Below are 18,531 nucleotides of genomic sequence, written 5' to 3'. Positions count from 1 at the left end.
ACCTCCATAAGCACATTATTGGTGAGATTGAGGTGGACCATGCAGAAGGGTGGTATTGTATTTAGGATACATACTCTTCGGCTTCCCCAGAACCAACTGGAAAAAGTTATATATCAATCAAGCTCCATTGTACTAAAATACATTTTTGTGATCATTTCATAAAATATTACTTCTTAAGATACAATTTATAGCATGCTACCCCTTTAAAGATATGTCCAATTGATTAGAAGGTGGAACTCAGATGATGTAGTACTTCATTTTCAAAATATAGACCATGTTCCAAGATTTATTTGGGTTGTAATGTAAACTAGCAGTTGAGAAAGATAAACTACTAATCAGAAGGTTAAAATGCCTGACTTGTGAAATACTGTGTATCTTTCTTAGCAGTATAATTTTTTTTCTTAAAAGTATTCTCGGGTGCTCGCTTCGGCAGCACATATACTAAAATTGGAATGATACAGAGAAGATTAGCATGGCCCCTGCGCAAGGATGACATGCAAATTTGTGAAGCGTTCCATATTTTTTACTTAAAAAAAAAAAGTATTCTCAGACAGGAGAGATAGAATGGAGCTAAGGCATTTGCTTTGCATTGAGAAGGAATGTGGTTCGAATCCCTGCATCCTATATGGTCCCCAAGCCTGCCAGGAGCGATTTCTGAGCATAGAATCAGGAGTAACCCTTGAGCGCTGCCGAGTGTGACCCCCCCCCAATATATCATTCCAATTTATAACTTTATCCAAGTATTTGAGCCATAAAACCAGTTAAAGTCAGTATGGTTAAGTACTCAGCATTGAATATGCATAATGCAACTCTAGAAAGTTGCTTTCTATGTTATAGTCATTGTCAAAATTTGAGATATTTATTGTCTTTTTTAGCTAAAAAATAAATCTTGAATTAATACATCTTTTCACCTTCTTTGTATAAGGTAAGAAAGCTGCGGTAGAGATTTTTAAAGCTGATTTTTGTTGAGTCTTAAAGTCTAGGTAAACTGACATCTTAATGTCAGAATTTTTCCTAAAATGTTATTTTATTTAGAATTATTATTAGTAGTAGTAGTAATCTCATCATCATCATCATCATCATCATCATTATCATACTCATATATGCTTGATGAATAATGTGTTCCCAGAGATCAAGTGTAGAATTCCACATGAAAAGATGCAATTTAGACCTGTGAGTTTTAACCCAAGAAAGGCTCTGTTAAAACTGTGATGATCAGGGGCCGGAGTGGTAGGGCAAGTGGTAAGGCATTTATTTGCCTTGAGCATGTTAGCCTAGAATGGACTTCAGTGTGATCCTCAGCTTCCTTTATGTTCCCCCAAGTCAGGAGTGATTTCTGAGCACATAGCTAGAATAACCCCTGACCATCACTGGGTGTGGCCCTAAAATTAAAATTAAATTTTTTTTTAAAAAAAAACCTCTTTTGATCAGCTTTACCACTGAAACTTTATTTTCATATATCATGAAGCATTTTTTCCTGAAATTTAGTCTATTATGTTTTCTATCAATATAGATTTTAAAATAAGTTTATAAATGCAGATTTAAAAATAAATCTTTGTAACCAAAGCCATAGTACAGTGGGAGGGCATTTGCCATGCACATGGCCAACCAGTGTTCAACCCCTAGCATTCTATGTGCTCCCTCGAGTCCACTAGGAGAAATTCTTGAGTGAAGAGCCAAGAGGAACCTCTGAGCATCACCAAATTTGGCTAGAAACTACAAAAATAACAATGAAAAATAAGCAGGTGAATTTTCAGAGATAAAGGTGCTCACCAAGACAAGATTTCCACAGAAAAAGGTACTTACCAAGAAAAAAGTGTGTCCATTTATTTCTTCTCAAAAAGTGTTTGCATGCCATGTTAGAAGAAATTGTAAAGAAAGAAACTAAAATAATTTTATAACTTAACAACTGAAATGAATCTAATTTTAGTACAATACATTTGTTTTTGTTATTTTTTTTGAGTGACCAGGAACATTAAATATGAACCAGCTACTATTTACATGTTTTTGGTTTGCTTTAATCGGCCATTCCCAGGATAGTATCACAATCACTTCCCATCATTTTTATTCCCCCGTAAACTAGCTGTTGATCTCAGATGGACTGGTTAATAGACTCCAAATATTTGTCAGAGTTTAAGTTAATTCCTACTCTATTCAAATGTGGAGTTTACAGTAAGATTTGTTCTCTTTCATCATCTCTTTTTTTTGTTTTGTTTTGTTTTGTTTTGGGCCACACTCAGTGACATCAGCTCAGGGGTTACTCCTGACTCTCTGCTCAGAAATTGCTCCTGGCATGGGAGATTATGGGATTGGGGGATAGAACCTCAGTCTTTCCTAGGTTATCGCATGCAAGGGAGATGCCTTACCGCTTGCGCCACCACTCTGGCCCATCATCATCTCTTTTATTTTGGGGCAATTCTAAATCCTTCCAGTTTTTCGCCTATGTTAACTTTAGATTTATCTAGATAGGGTCTTTAATTTTTTTAGATATCAATTTTCTTGGCTTATAAATTTTAAAGTCTACTGTAAAATTTAAACTTCTGTAATTGGAAAATTAGTACAAAAGTTAAAGCACCATCTTGCATGTAGGCATGCAACTGACCCTACTTCAACTCCAGCATTTCATATGATCCTGGAGCACTGCCAGGGATGACACCTGAGCACAGAGCCAAAACTATTTTGTGAGTATCTCTGGATAGCACTCAACTCCATGCTTAATTTAAAAAAAGTAAAAATATTTGAAATCATTGTCAGATATATTAATTTATACATTTATATATGATTTCTCTTTATTCTACATTGTATTCTCATTTTAGTCCTATATGCATATATTATAAATATTTGTATTTACTATATATTCTCAGAATCAGAAGGTCATGATTTGCATACAGATATCATTTTTCTCAAAGATGTTAATGGAAATTAAGAATGCATGAAGTTTCTTTGAGATCAAGTATGTTTTATTTTTTATTTCAGTAAATGTCTTAGATGATAAAACATTTTATACAAATTTGTTTTTAGTATTAATACATGTGTTTTTTTTTAAATATATAGCTAATATTAAATGTATTTTACTGGGCCATAGAGAAAGTACATCAAGGATCTTGCTTTGAACCACACTGACTGACTCAGTTCAGTCCCTGGGACCACACATAGACATCAGAGTCAGTCCCAACAAGAGTGGTCCGTGAGCACAAAACCTAGTCTAATCCTTGAGTACATATAGCTGTGGACCTCAAATAAATTTAAAAAATGCATTTTATTATTGTAAAACAGAATGTGAAAACTGATCAGTGGCCACTATATCGAAATCGGTTTTTAAAATTAGCTTTGATTTTAAAGGACTTTATGCAGTTTGGTAGATTTTATATTTACTTTCATTACACACAAATTAGAAGCAGCACATCTTAATGAACCTTTCTTACTCAGTAATATTCCTTAAATACAAAGTATTTATTAAAGGAGTGATCTAAAAAAATTAAACTAATTTTAGTTTTATTTTACTTCCTTGTTTTCATTGTGAAGTTACACATTTCCTGGAAAATAGGCTTGACACTAGTACTGTGAAAGTATCTTATATAGAGCAATATATGGAGATTAAAATAGAATTATTTCAGACCAAAATTTATAATGTTCTTCAACCTAGATAGCTGCTGCTGTGCACAGACTGACTAAATGAGTGAGCTCTGTTCTTAGCCAGAGAATGTCTAATGAATAACTTTATTAAAAAAATGGTGCTGTCATAAGAATAGATAATAAATAAAATAATAAATAAATAAAATATATAGTAATAGCATTTTAAAAACTTGAATCCTGTTGTCTTTACACATAGTTTTGTTTGAGCTTATTTTCATTACTAATAAAAGATAAGTAATGTGTTTAATTCATGTATTTGACTTCATTCAGAACTACCACAAATATTAATTTAATTATTTTCATTTTTTATATTTAGATGTTAAGCCATCTCTCAAGTTCTTGTAATTTTAGTTTGCTGAATATTGATGGTTGGTATATTAATTCATTGATGCTAATCAAAATATAAAACAAAATACTTAATAAAATTAGTGTAACTTCTATACAATATTTAACCATATTTAATAATATAAAGCCTTGACAAAGGAAGGTAACTAAATAAAAACATTCTCTGAATTTTTAAGAGAGCAATTTTTGTTCAAACAGATTTTTTTAGATGATGATAATATTCATTGGAATCAGAATAGCTAGGAAAATAGATCACTGTTTCAGCTAGTACCTGAAATTTTTTAAATCATATTTTATTTTTAAAAGTGTACAAGTACAGGGCCTGGAGAGATAGCACAGCGGCATTTGCCTTGCAAGCAGCCAATCCAGGACCAAAGGTGGTTGGTTCGAATCCCGGTGTCCCATATGGTCCCCCGTGCCTGCCAGGAGCTATTTCTGAGCAGACAGCCAGGAATAACTCCTGAGCATCACTGGGTGTGGCCCAAAAACAAAACAAAAAAAAAGTGTACAAGTACCATTTTGGGGTCCTTTGTTGGGGGAGGTACACATCTGGAAATGTTCAGGGGTTACTCCTGGCTCTGACACAGTAAATACTTCTGGAGGTGCTAAGAGTTGCTGGAGATTAAACCCTGATCAGATGTGCACAAGGCTGATGATATACCTACTGTACTATTACTCTGGGCCATAAAATTTATTTTATAATCACATATAATAAGAGTTGAAATGGAAGAGGTTGTATTATGCTATAATAACAAATAATCCTGGTATTTCTGTTGTTCTATGAAATTAAAATTTAATCCAATGCGCCCTCATAATACACATGTCTATCATATAATAATTTTACTCTTATAATTTTCATTACACTATGGATGAGAGTAATGGTAAATCATCACTTTAAACCGCCTCTAAAATTTAAAAAGGAAGAGCATTGGGGAGTCTTGTAAAGACAATACATACAGTGCAGGAGCAATATATAGCACCTCTGCTCAAAGTCATTCATCCCTTAAAGAACTTATGAGGGCAAGAAATCACACTTAATCATAAAGAAGCAAGAATTATCCTTTTTTTTACTCATAATAAATATTTATTATAATACATTCTTTAATTGAATCACCATAAAATACACATTTAAAAAGTTGTTCTAGACTGAGTTTTAGTAATACAATATCCAACACCCATTCTTTCACCAGTGCACAATTTCCACCACAATATTCCCAGTTTTTCTCCTGTTCTCCCCTCTTCCATCTCCTTTGCCTGTCTCTGGGACATACATTTCTCTCTATCCTCCCTCTCTCTCTTTCTCTTTCTCTTTCTCTTTTGATGTTTGAGAGAGATAATCAGGATTATTTGGTTACTATATAAACAGAAAATTCATCAATGTTCAATAAAATCAGTATACCATAGACATGCAGAACAAGGACCATAGCATTTTGCAAGACTAGATTTCCAATTCTTTAAGGATATCATCACTTTGGAAGTTAAGATCTTTATACCATGAATATTGGCAACAATATAGAACACATTAAACCTGTGAAATACAATAAACTTCTCTTCCAGACATTAATTGTTAAACATTATTGTACAACAGTATATGCAAATATATAAAAGGAAGCAACCAAATGCTATAACTTAAGACTAGTGAAAAATAGAACTTATTTTATGTTCATATTTGACAGTTTTTAAAATATCTGTACAGTGCTCTCTACATTTGCAGAAAATGCGTAGGAACAAAATAATAATCTAATTGAAATATATGTTTTTTCTCTCTAAGTTATTTTCTAAGACAGAAAGTTAAATAGAAAGGCACCCTAAATTTTGTTCTTTGTTAAAAATAGCTAGTTTAATCTTCCTTACAAATAGAAAACAACATATTGGAATTTTGAAGAATTTATATATTTTTATCTCTATGACACTGAGAAAAAATAGATATGTAAGCTAACAAAAGTTAGAGAGAATGTTCTGCTTGAAGCAATTATCTGCAGTGTCTTAGAAAGTACAGTAAAAATACTGTTAGGAGTCTGAGAAATAGCAGAGATGGAAAGGTGTTTGTCTTGCACATGGAGGATATGGGTTCAATCCCATATAGTCCCCCACTTTTAATTGCTTTATTTAATTATCATGATTACAAATTTGTTCACTATTGAATTCAAGTCATACAATGCACACCATCCTTCACCAGTGCACCCTATCTATCACCATCACCAATATCTCCCATTTCCCTCATACCTCTTGTCCCCCCACACACTTGCCTTGCTCTAGGATAGGCATATTGTTTCTCTCTTTCTCTCTCTTATTACCCCTGTGTTCTTTTTTATTTTGTGATTTGCACTATTGTTAAAGGAAGGGTGTCTTGACTGTCAGTTTCTCCCCTTTTAGTGCCAAATTTTTGTCCAGAGTGATCATTTTCATCTATCATTGTCCTACAAATAATTTCTGAGTGCAGAGCCAAGAGTAACCCCTGAGAATTGCTGCATTTGCCCCCAAAATAAACAAACATTTTACAAATTAAATTAATTGCAAATTATGAAGGAAAGAATACATTGAACTGTATTGTAAATTATTATTTAATAAAGACATTATAAAACACAGTTCGCTGAATATATATAAATATATTTTTGTAACACTTGTGACCAACATGTTAAGTGAAATATTTTTAAATATTGACTTTTTAAAAGTTAGGGACAAAAATTAAAAATTAAAGTAAAAGAGAAAAAAATAACCCATTTGAAAGATAAACAACATTTCAGCACCATTTACAATAGTCAAGATCGAAGAACAGCCTACATCCAAGAACAGAGGAGTAGATAAAGAATCTGTGACATGTTGCTATTCACTACAAAAAAATTATGAAACCATACAATCTTCAGTAACTTGATTGATTGTGAATTAAGTCAGAGAGAAAGGCACAAATACAAAATGATCTTTTTTATATGTGGGATAAAAAGAAGCACAGTAGGGAATAAGAATTTGCGAAACCTAACAGAACCTTAGTGTCAATCTACAGAACTGAGTCTGGTGATATACAAAAAGGGGTTTGGGAGGGTTAGTGGACTTTGAAACTAATGAAGAGACATTGACATTGACATCCTGATGCGGTTTGTGGTGCAGGACACTTGTATGCTTAAAACTGATATTAACATATTGCAATTTATAAGTCATGATGCATAATTAAATATTAGAAGAAAAATAATTTAAAAAATAAGTGTACAGCCTTACATAGTAGCATCACATGCATGGACATTCAATCACATCTAAACAAAAAGATATTAGCCAACTAGTAAGATATCAGATTAAATCAACAACAAAAAACACTAAATACACATTAAATTTAAACAAGTTAAAAAGTCTTATTTGGCTAGACTGTGCAGCATAAAGAACACTCAAATGCTTTGGTAAATATGGATAATGCCAATGGCCACTGTTTAAAATGTTTGACATCATTTAATCAAGTTGCATTCTCACACACTCTATAATTCATCAATACCCATCATAACTGCATACCTAAAATTTATTTTTTAAATTTTTGAACCACTTCCAATATTGTTCAGAAGCTGTTCCATGGTCAGTGCTCAGGGATTATGCCTATACCTTTTTTTGCCTACTGACCATAATTTATTTCTCTGAACATAATACCTTAAATTATTTTAATTTTTACTAATATTTTTGAACAAATATAGACTTCATTTCTGATTTGTACATGGCAAATATAAACTATGCAACATTATTTATTATACAATATAAAGAAAACAAAGACTTCCACCAATAGTAAAATGACAAATATTTTAGTCAGTGCAGTGCTGTGATGTAATGGTATGCATTATAGTTACTAAGAGAACAGTACTTGAGAAATAGATTATAAAGTTCATATCTGAGCTCTATTGCAATTTAACCCAGATTGTTATCATCACACATACCAATAGTATCTAGTATGAATATTATGAGTAATAGCATCATTAGAATGTTTTAAAAGTTTATTAACTAAAGTTACATAATAGCATAATGGCTTTAATAAATAATATTTAGAGAGGAAAAGTCAATATTGATATATATCATGTAATTACACTTGTATAAACTTTGGGAAAATATGTTGTTAGGGCATCTGCACAGAGATAATAAATATAAAACAAAATTTAAAAGTATAATTGAAAAGTCAACAGTATAATTACTTTTGGGAATTCTAATGAGAGGTGATCATAAAATAACAGCTAATGGATTATTGGAATGTAACTCATTTGTGAACTGGATGATAAGTAGATATGATAGTGCTTTATATTATGCTTTAATTTGCTTATTTAGATTTTTTATTTCTATGTATGTGATATATCTCACAATTAAAAATACAGTGACAATAATAAATGTTAATATAACTAACACACTTAATTGGAGCAAAGATTCCTTTTAGCATAGAAACTGATAGTTGAATGTTTTCTTGGGAGATGCAGATATAGTAAAGTTTTTAAGGTCCGCTAGCATTGCATACTGTTGAGTTTCACTTACCACTGCTGGGAGCCATCTCTCCCTAAGTCAGAGTCAGAAAGAGCTTTCAAAAGTAGATTAAAGAGTTGTACAAAAATTGGGACCCGAGCGGTGGTGCAGGGCTTAAGGAGTCTGTCTGTGCACGCTAGCCTAGAACAGACCGCGGTTCGATCCCTCATGTCCTATTTGGTCCCCCAGGCCAGGAGGGATTTTCTGAGCACATAGCCAGAAGTAATCCCTGAGTGTCACCGTGTGTGACAGAAAAACTTAAAAAAAAAAAAAGATTTGTATAAAAACAAATATTTCTAATTTCAGAGGTCTAATTTTGACAACTGTGACTGAGCAGAACTTCTGGAACTATGCTGAACCTAGGCTCTGTCCTAGGTTCTGAAAAAAAAAAAACACCACTAATTACTGAAGACTGATTACAACAACAGTGATGGAACAGAACTCTTAGAACCATAATGAAAAACTCTCTCCTAGTCTTCACCCTATGACCTACACAAATAGCAAGATCTCCAGCTACTGTGGTGGGATATAATCTCCCACATCTGCGTGGAAAGTTTTCTGGCATCATAAAAAGACCTTGAGGTGTGCAAATGAGTGAGTATGGTAGTAGGCTTCAAGGGTGAAGAAACCCTGTATCTCTTAGGCCATGAATACTTCGTTTCACTTCAAGATGGTTTGGTTTAAAAAATTTTGTTCAGGGTAAGGAGAATCTCTCAAGCAGAGCTCAGGAGGTCCTAGGGGTCTTTCTAAAAACCTTTACCAACCACATTCTTGGTTCAATGCTGGGACGCAGGATATGGGGATACTCAGACCCTGTTTTCCTGGTAGAGTTTAGAGGTATCCAGAGTCACATTCAGTGACATTTGGAAACCTTGCATTGATAGAAATCAAACTTGCCACATGCAAGATTTGTGTCTTTGTGGGTGGTTGAGCTCTATCCCATGATATTCAAAAGGTTAATCCTAATTATGCTTGGGTGCCACTTCTAGCAGAACTTGGTCTGCAGGATGCAAAGCCTATGTCTTGACCAGGGTCTGTTTCCCTGCCCTTAGATATATGCCTAACCTCTGTGTTTTTTTTTTCTTGAACCCTTATAACTTTGCTTTACAAGTGCAGATAAAGAAAGTAAAACCTATGCTGATTAAAGCTCATCAATTGTGTGAAGAGATAGCTTTTAAAAATAGCACTTGTTACTAATTATCTAAAAGTTAATATCTAAAATTCAACTTTTAACTCTGAATATCTTACCAAGCATTGAACCTATTTTGAGCCTATAGTTTTATTATAAGCCAGAAAACTTAGCTATGTTCAGACTCAGTTCTAGTCTCAACAATTATGATTCTCTTATCATTATCAACTCATCTAGATGGCACCACATACTTTAATTTTAGCTAGTCAATAATTTTATATTTTGATTACCTATGCTGTGGAATATTGTGAGGAATATTGAATTTTGGCTTAAATCTTGAGTGAAAACACTCCCCTCAAACTGTTTCAGTGGTTGCTACTACAGAGTTCAGTGCTTCTCTCTCTCTCTCTCTCTCTCTCTCTCTCTCTCTCTCTCTCTCTGTCTCCCCCTCGTGTGTGCGTGCACACGCACGCAAACTATTTCAAGGATTTCTACAACAAGAAATGTTACCTTTCTCTAAGTTCATATAAACTTTAAATTTAATCTATATTTATATATATTTTATATGATACCACAAACTTCAAACAAAAATCTATGAATTAATTTTTTATTGACTTTTCTCCTGAAAAATCAATTTATAGTGATGTTCAAAAGTTCTAGCAGCTCCAAAACAGTCTTTGAATACACAGATGAACACTTTTTATCACTGATGGTAAATAAAAATTTAAAACTTAAGAAGTGCATTCCTAAAATGTATGTGTGGCTGTAATACTGAACTACAAAGGTTGTAGTATATATCAAGGACAGAATCAGACTGATCTGGTTCTAGGCATCTAGGCAAATCAATGATAATCTGTCTCACCAATATCCCCCTTAAGAAATATGGGGCTGGAGAGATAGCATGGAGGTAAGGCGTTTGCCTTTCATGCAGAAGGACAGGATCAAATCCCGGCATCCCATATGGTCCCCTGTGTCTGCCAGGGGCGATTTCTGAGCACAGAGCCAGGAGTAACCCCTGAGTGCTGCTGGGTGTGACCCCCCCAAAAAACAATAACAACAACAAAAAAATCTGAGATACTAGAGCTAAAATTTGCTCTATCTCAAGGGGTCTTCAAACTTTTTAAACAAGAAGCCAGTTCACTGTCCCTCAGACCATTGGAGGGCCAGACTATAGTAAAAGAAATTATTAACAAATTCGTTTGAACACTGCATATATCTTATTTTGAAGTGAAGAAACAAAATGGGAACAAATACAATATTTAAAATGAAGTAAAATTAAATCAACAAACTTACTATAATTTCAATGGAAACTATGGGCCTGCTTTTGGCTAATGAAATGGTCAATGTTCCATATATGTCACTGCTAGTCCTAACAAATGATGCAAGTGTACATCCATTAGTCTTGATTTGGTGGAAGATTTCAAATGTTTCATTCTAGAAAAAGTCTTTTCACAGACATAAGTGCTGCCAAAGATGGTTGCCATTTTGAGTGTGTTGTTCCTCTGTGTCTCAGAGGGGAGAGATGCATAAAAATTAAGAAGGCTGCTTGACTTGAATGTGTCTTTCAGAGTCACAGTTTTTCAGTTCAGCCAGTTCCCTTTGGTAAATTGTATCCACATTTTTGATGTCAATAGAAAAGAAATTACAGAAAATCTGTATGTCCTTCCTATTTGTAGAGATGAAGCTCTTTAAACCTAATTTGGAATTCCTTTTGCAATATTTCCAGTGAGTCCACACATGTTTTATTTTGGAATGCAACTAATGATTTTTCCACTAACGGGCTGCATATGGTCCATGGGCCATAGTTTAATGACCCCTGCACTATGGCAAGAACTTCCAGCACTATGTTGCATAGAAGGAGTGAGAGAGGATAGCTTTTTCTTGTACCTTTATTATTTTTTATTTTGTTATCTTTATTTCAACACTGTGATTACAAACCTGACTGTAGTTGGGTTTTAGTCACAAAAAGAAAACCCCCATTTACCAGGTAACCTTCCCACCACCAATGCACCCCATATCCCTCTACCCACATCTCCTGCCCGTATTTGAAACAGGCATTATACTTCTCTCACTCATTAACATGAGTTAATATGAGCTTCATATTGTGAGCCAGTCCTTCAGGCCCTCATCTCTGGGCATTATTACAATAATGTCTTACTTTTTTAAGTCCCATAGAAAATTGAGACTATTCTGTATGTGTCTCTCTCCCTCTAACTTATTTCACTGAGCATAACAGTTTCCATGTCCATCCATGTATAGGAATATTTTATGACTTCATCTCCCCTGATGGCTGCATAATATCTCATTGTGTATATGTACCACAGTTTCTTTCGCCATTCATCTGTTAAAGGGCACCTTGGTTGTTTCTAGAGTCTGTCTATTGTGAATAGTGGTACAATAATATAGGTGTGAGGAAGGGATTTTTGTATTTTATTTTTGTGTTCCTAGGATATGTCCCTAGGAGTGGTATCACTGGATCATATGGGATCTCAATTTCCAGTTTTTTTTAGAAATCTCCATATTGTTTTTCATAAGGGCTAGTCTAGATGGCATTTCCACCAGCAGTGTATGAGAATGCCTTTCTCCCCACATCCCCATAAACACTTATTGTTCTTGATCTTTGCAATATGTGCCAGTATGTGTGATGTGAGATGGTACCGTACCTAATTGTTGTTTTGATTTGCATCTCCTGAATAATTAATGATGTGGATAATTTTTTCATGTGCTTTTGACCATTTGTATTTCTTTTTTGAGAAATTTTCTATTCCTTTATTCTCCCCATTTTTGATGGGGTTAGAGATTTTATTCTTGTTAAGTTCTGTCAGGAACTTGTACCAGATTTTAGAGGAAAGGCATTTAGTTTATCTCCATTGAGAATAATATTTGCCATTGGCTTGTGGTAGATGACCTTTGCAATATTGAGAATAGTTCCTTTCATTCCCATCTTGATAGGAATTTTTTTTATCAAGAATGAGTTTTGGACCTTACCACATGCTTTCTCTGCACCTATTGATGTGATAATATAATTTTTATTTTTATTTTTGTAGATATGGTGTATTATGTTGATTGATTTATGTATGTTAAACCATCCTTGCATTCCTGGAATGAAACCTACTCGGTTGTGGTGTTTGACTTTCTTGATGAGCATTGGATATTTTTTTGCCAGAATTTTGCCAGATGAGAATAATTTGCCAGAAGAAATAGACATGTCTGCCAGAAGAGCAGATAAGAGTTAGGCAGGGGGAAGGCAGGAGGAAAACATGACATCAACTGTGGGGCTTGTGTACTGGTGAAAAGTGTTGTACAGTGTAATAATGAAACTCAATTATGAACAACTTTGTAAATTTGAAAAATATGACTATATCATAAACAGATTTGTAACCCTGGTATTTAAATAAAGTAATGAAAATTTTAATAACTGAAAAATCCCCCCCAAACAAAAGATTAGAATAAATTATTTCAAGCAGACTTAGCTAAAGAATTCTGCTTAAAATGAATAAATGTGACTGAAATGATAGTGGAAAGAATGTCAAAAATCATATATATCTTATATGCTCTGTGGCCTCCATAACCATGGAATCACTGTGATCAATTGTGACCTCAGTGACCAATGATCTCACTGATATCTATATAAACAGAATCTGAGTGGTCTAGTCTCAATTACCATAGGCAAGCGGCATGTGAGGTTTGAAATCTTTATTTATTATTTCCTTTAGTCCCCTGACCCAGTTCCAAGGGAACAGTCCCAAGGTGAGTATCTCTACCTTAACCTGTTTTTGGCTATCATATTTTAGATTGTGTGGTTCCTTTTCATTAGGAAATTAACTACCTGGTACCAGATAAGGACACAGGACAAGTTCCTGGAGATTTCACAGTAGGACAGTATATCAGAAGGAGGCAATTTAGAGACACACTGAGACTGGGGAGTCTGAAGCCAGGATAGAACATCAATCTTCTAGCAGACCAGAGAGACAAGAGTAGGGGTTCAGGGGAGCCTATTACATCAAGTTCAGAGACAACTTGGGTTCTCTGGCATGGTCTGAGTTCATGCCAGGGTTGTTGGAGAAATGGAGTCTCAGCTCTGCATAACACAAGTCACAGACCCATGTAAGGGGCTTCTCACACAGTGGTCCCCTTGTGGAGCTGCTCAGGACAGTGGAGACAAGTTTCTGAGATCCTCTTAGCAGAGGGGACCAGGGATCTCCTAAGGCAATCCATGGATCAGGGTCCTTATTCTAGGAGTTTTCTTGGCAGAGCTAGCTGGTAGCATAGGTGTGGTCCTACTGAGGAGAAAAAAACAGTTGTAGCATCTGTGTCAATTATTCTGGAAGAAAAATTTCTTTGTGTTTTCCTGTGCTACACACCCCAGGCTTCTCTGAATTGTGGAGAGTCCCCACCTCACTTTCTTCTTTTCAGCAATGGAGGGCAGAGCGGAGGAAACCCCTCTTATTGAGAGGTAAGGAGCCAGGGGAATCTTCCTCTCCCGGTCTTCAAGTCCCAGGCCATAAATTCTGAGGATGTCAGTGTAGATTCCATCCCTCAGAAAACGCAGGGCCCAGGGAAGAGCAGCCCCTCAGAACCTGAGGGGCTTTGGGGTGTCCAGTTGATTCATTTTGGGTATTTCTGAAGAACAGTGACTGCATCTCCAGGTGGGCGTGGGATGAGGGGCGAAGGGCAGTTGTGTCTTTGGACATAGTGACATTCCCTGAGTGCTTGGATAGCAGGTCCCTTGGGTGTCCCTGGTGTCTCTGACACCCCAAGATGGTTTGAAAGGCATTTTTCCAGAAGCAAGAACATTTGTAAGTGATTGTGTAAATTTGGCAGGTCCTGGGGACTCAGAAACAGAGCAGGTCAGGGTCACCCTGGACCCAACCAGCAGCTTTGCTCCAGCCCCTGACCAGCACCCCTCTTCCTGCAGCCAAGTTCCTGTATTTTGGTGGAGGAGACATGCCCTTGTGGCTCTATGTCATTGTCAGGTGATTATTCTCCTTTTTGTATATGAATTCAGGGGATGAAGGACTTCCTCCCCTAGACAAGGCCTACAAGATCTGAGCGCCATGGGGATATGTGTGGTGGCCCCTTGGTGGATACTGTGATGTCATGGGGCAGTTGGGGGTTTTGGGACATGATAGCCTGGAGGCTGGGGAGGGTGTGGGAGGAATCTAGATCCCATCCCCCAGCCATGCCATGGGGTCCTTTCCTTTCCCTCCTGCTCCATCCTTGTGCTCTGTGTCCTCTGAAGAGAGAACACCATCGAGGCCCAATATTGAGAGCCACTCTAGGTCTACCCGTCTGTCTCTCTCAACCTTCCCAAAAGAAATCTAGGCGGTGTCTCCACCACTGGGCTGCCATTCTCCTCTTTGGGGTCCTGAATGCCCCACCCCACCTGTCTCTCCTCCCCCTACAACCCCAGCTCCCTATGTGCACAGGGATGCCCGAGCCCCCGGCAACAGCATCCCAAGGCCTATACTGGGACTTGAAGGCTATGTCTGGCCACATTCCTAATCTTCATTGTCACTGACCTATAAACACTTCCCAAGAGCAGCAGCGTATTGTGTGGGACACTGTGATCATCATCCTGGGAGGGGCTGTTCCCAGCTATGGAGGGTTGTGCAGCAAGCCTAAGAAGGACACTGAAGTTCAAAGCAGGGCAATCTTCCCCCTCGAATGTTCTTCACATCGCCACTTTGCACAGTCCTAGGAGGCATTACTTCTCCACTCTCACCTTTGGGACCCCAAAGGTAGGTGATCATCCAGACAGTGTTTCTTCCCAGCACCTCTATTCAGCATCTCATGTTGGAGCTAGGGATTGTTCTGGGAAGGGCATCACCACACCTGTGTCCTTTCCAGAGGAATCAATGAAATAGATTCATGCTGTCCAAAAACATTCAGAGATCTGCATGTCCACCTCTGGTTCTTGCCTTCCTGCTAATGGGGTCACACCTTCTGCTTCTGGGGGCAACTGAATCCTTGTTCTCTTCATGAAAATGCTCTAGGACATAGACAGGGCAAGGGGCTGATTATCACTTCCTAAAAACTGAAAGCTCATCAATCTTGTTCAAAGAGTTGAGGGAGCATTCGGTGTCTGCACCCAAAAGGAGCTCCAGCAAGCAGCAGGGATCTCTAAGAGCTGTGTTACCCCCATCTTTCCCCTGACCCCCACCACTCCACTCGCAGCATCAGGAAAACTAACAGAGTCAACCACACGTTGTTATAGTCATTGGATTATTCCTCTACTGAGGCTACACAACAGAAAAATGTGTCTTTCTTATGTTAGGGTTGCTGAATAGAGACATAATAAGCTTTAGGAAGTCTCTAAAATTTAACCATTGGCTTTTATATAAAAGACTAGCAATTAAAAATGTTTAACAATCCATTTTCTATTCAGGTTTTAATGGATAAAGAGTAATAAACTCTGAATATTTCTTACCATTACTATACCTATGTTTGCGGAAGCACATGATATCACAGTATATTCTATTTCAAAGGTATGTGTACTATGAATGATCAAACTGAAGTATACATTCTTTCTGACTCCTAGACCTGTGCTTATTTTGTTTCCCAAATGGTTTCATTTATAACAGAATGTGCAGGTAAAACTTGAGTAGAAGTGAGTTGGGTTGAAAATATTACTTAGAAACTGCTTATTTATGGTATTTCTAAGAATTTCTCTAATCTCTGAAATATGGGACTGATGCATTTATAGAAAAAATAAGCAAACAAGGAGAGAGAAGTATGATGGATAAAACATACTTTCTAAGATACTGCAGAATCTATTAATCTTCAGAAAGAAGAACAAAAATAGTAGTCTGGTGAGACCTTTTATATAATAAGATGTTACTTTTAATATCAAATCAGAACTTTAAAAAGAAATTCAATAACAGTGTACAATCATAAAGGTCTAGGTAGTGTGTTGTTAAGTGATGTGATACAGTATGTATAAACTTGTCTTTTACTTAACACTGCACTGAAAAAATTCACATCACTTACCTCAGCAGGTGACAATGATACAGGTCTATTTTGTCCTAAAACTGTTGCTGTTGTTTGTTTTGGGGCCAAACCCAATGTACTAAGAGCTTTCTTTAAGCTATACATTCAGAATTCACTCCTAGTTGGTTCAGGAGACCATGTCTGATTCTGGGATCAGCCCCAGGTCAGACACATGCAAGGCAAGATGCTATGTCATCTTTCCAGGCCAATAAGATATGTTTAACATTCCTACTTTAGGAGCCATAAAAATCATCGAAGCAGCATAAATGTGTATATATGTATATATTATTATTATGTTGTTGTTGTTTACATATTATGGTGCATTAAAGCTCAAAATGTTATAAAATATTTAATACTATAACTGAATTGGTTTTTAAATATCTCTATCTAAGTATGTATCATTTGTTTTCTGAATGACAATAGCGTATCAATCTTATTGTGTAGATAGTGTTTATGACAGTGATAGCGTTTATGGTTTGATGCACAGAGTACCACATAGCACCATCACTAGTGTGCTCATAACCTTCCACCACTTTTTCTGCATTCTCATGTTCCTCTTTTCCCTTCTAGGACATCTTAATGAAATGAAATATAGGACCAAGAGTTATGTCATCATTTGTTCCTATTTATTACTTATATTTTCACTCTACACAAAAAGCAAGTGATATCATTATATATTACATAACAATGAGGGTTTAACTACATCTTAGTAGGATTACATTTATTCTTATAATTCCTGCTGGCAATGTTTTTGGGACTATTTATATTGCCAGGGATCAAACCCAAGTCAGCCAAGTGCAAAACAATTGCCCGATTTATTGCTCTGCCCTCAGCAACTATTTAGAACCCAACATTATTTCATCTAACTTCACTGAATTATGAACATGAATATTGTGAATTATAAGAGTCTATATTGTAATATGTCACCTTTTCTACATGAGCATTTTAGAAATGTTCAATTTACACTAGTTGACATCCAAAAAATCAAGATATGTGTAAACATAACTTTTGTAATCAGATAATAACACAGTACTACTTCTTATTCCTCAAGTAAATGATATTGGTGATAACTGATATTTTTCTGATTTGACAGTACACTGGCAGAATCTATGTATTCATAAGTTTACATTATATATGCATGTATAAATGAATCACATTTTCAAATAAAATTCAAGCAGTTTTAATAAAGAAGTTTACCATAATATAAAGTAAATTAATAAAAAATTATATGGAATTGGCGACTGGAACAATATTTGAGCAGTTAGGATATTTGAGTTGCATGTGGATAACCTGGGATCAGTCCCCAGAGCATCACCAGGAGAAATTGTGAGTAATGAGTCAAAAGTATATATAGAGTAGGGAATTACAGTAGAATAACTGCAGGTGGAAATTCAAGTGTTGTAGTTATTATTTTTATTTTTTTAAAATATTTTGAGAAAGCATTTGATAATGTCTATCCAACTACAAATATATTCTTAACCAAAATCCCAGACATCTAGCTTATATAGATAATCAGAAGTATAGCCAAGGCTTACTCCTGGAACTATTCAGAGATAACTTTTGGCAGGGCATCTGGGGACCCTATCTGACTGAAGCATTGAAATGAAATGAAATGAAATTAGCTGAGAGAAAGGCAAGTAACCTTACACTGTACTACCAGTCCTGCACCCCTTACCCCAAATAACATTTTATTTTTTATTTTTATTTTTGTTTTTTGGGCCACACCCTTTTGACGCTCAGGGATTATTCCTGGCTATGAGCTCAGAAATCGCCCCTGGCATGGGGGGACCATATGGGACACCGGGGGATCAAACCGCGGTCCGTCCTACACTAATGCTAGCAAGGCAGACACCTTACCTCTAGCGCAACCTTCCTGGCCCCCCAAATAACATTTTAAAGTTTAAAACTGTGTGAGGTAGAAAAGCTGGGACAACGCAAGAGGAATT

At 36.0% G+C, this 18,531-nt stretch overlaps 1 non-coding gene across 1 annotated transcript; it reads left to right on the top strand.

The window, feature by feature from the left end:
* The first annotated feature begins 417 nt into the window (after window positions 1-417).
* On the top strand, window positions 418-524 carry LOC126032897 (U6 spliceosomal RNA). The gene has a single exon (XR_007504057.1). It is a non-coding gene; the product is annotated as a U6 spliceosomal RNA (small nuclear RNA).
* Window positions 525-18,531: the final 18,007 nt, after the last annotated feature.

This window comes from Suncus etruscus, chromosome 16 (assembly GCF_024139225.1).
Source record: "Suncus etruscus isolate mSunEtr1 chromosome 16, mSunEtr1.pri.cur, whole genome shotgun sequence".
Lineage (NCBI taxonomy): Eukaryota > Metazoa > Chordata > Mammalia > Eulipotyphla > Soricidae > Suncus > Suncus etruscus.
Note: the sequence above shows the minus strand (reverse complement) of the source record. Positions and strands in the feature narration are given on the sequence as shown.